Source organism: Zalophus californianus, chromosome 2 (assembly GCF_009762305.2).
Source record: "Zalophus californianus isolate mZalCal1 chromosome 2, mZalCal1.pri.v2, whole genome shotgun sequence".
NCBI lineage: Eukaryota > Metazoa > Chordata > Mammalia > Carnivora > Otariidae > Zalophus > Zalophus californianus.
This window is the reverse complement of record NC_045596.1, coordinates 42,410,350-42,411,569: the sequence shown is the minus strand read 5'-3', so window position 1 is coordinate 42,411,569 and position 1,220 is coordinate 42,410,350.

Here is a 1,220-nt window from a genome sequence, read left to right as displayed (position 1 = left end):
CCCTTAGCAGCCACAAACGTGACTTAAATCATAAAACCCCATTTCTTGCCCCCCCCATCCCTGACCCTTTATAGATATGTGCAATCCTGAGCCAAACACAGCAGAGAATACCAAGGCTCAAGAAAGTTAAGTGACTTGCTTCTTCCGGGCAGAAGGGACAGCAAATGTGACGATCCTGAGGGAGCGGGCGCCTGGGTAGCTCAGTCGGTTGAGGGTCTGACTTTTGGTTTGGGCTCAGGTCATGGTCTTTGGGTCTGGAGATGAAGCCACAAGGTGGAGCCCCACCTCGAGCCCTGAGCCTGGTGTCAGGCTTACTCTCAGCACTGAGTCTGCTTGTTCCTCTCCCACCCCCTCTGCTCCTCCTCTTGCTCTCTCTCTCTCTCTCTTTCTTCCTAAAATAGGTAAATGAATAAAATCTTAAAAAAAAAAAATAAAGATCCTGAGGTTGGACCAGGCACGGCCTGTTGGGTCCTCTTCTAAGAATGAATCGGTGAAGATGCCCCGACATCAGTCCTTCTCATGCCTGCCGCTTCTCTTCATTGAGATTTCTCTGATATTCCATCGTATCTCTGTCCCCTTCTCCTGACTTAGTTTCTCCAGAACACTTATCTCCCTAGAAATTCTTTATTTGCTTTCTTGTCATTTCTTGGCGGCTGAAGAGTCAATTCCATGAAAGTGAGGACCTCGGTTGTATTCCATCCACCATGGTACTCAAAGCACCTGCGACAAGGCCGTGATACACCTTTACTCAGGTACATGTTCCAGACTCCTCATCTGAAGCTCGTGGAGTCCAGGTGTTTTGGGAATTCAGAATTTTCCGATTTTAGGAAGGTCATGGTGTGCATATCATTAAAGTTATGTAACACCTCCCAAGAGTCTGGGGCAGCATCCTATTATTAGACACATTTGCATATCTGCAGTGAAACCTGCAGAATCTATGAATATTCACAGTAAGGGAGATCAATAAAGACTTTAAATAGCCTCAGGTCTGTTCAGGTCAGGTGTCCTTGTCACATGAGCTTGCTGTCAACATAGAGAAAATCTTTTGGTTTTCAGAATGTTTTGGAGTTTGGAATTGCAAATGAAGGATTGTAGATGTGCATTCCATTAGTATATATTGGATGCGTAAGTTAGCAAACAGGACCGCATGCCTCCTGCACGCCTGGACGCTGTGGCAGGGCTGGGTCTTGCACAATCGGATAAAACGCATAGGATCTCAG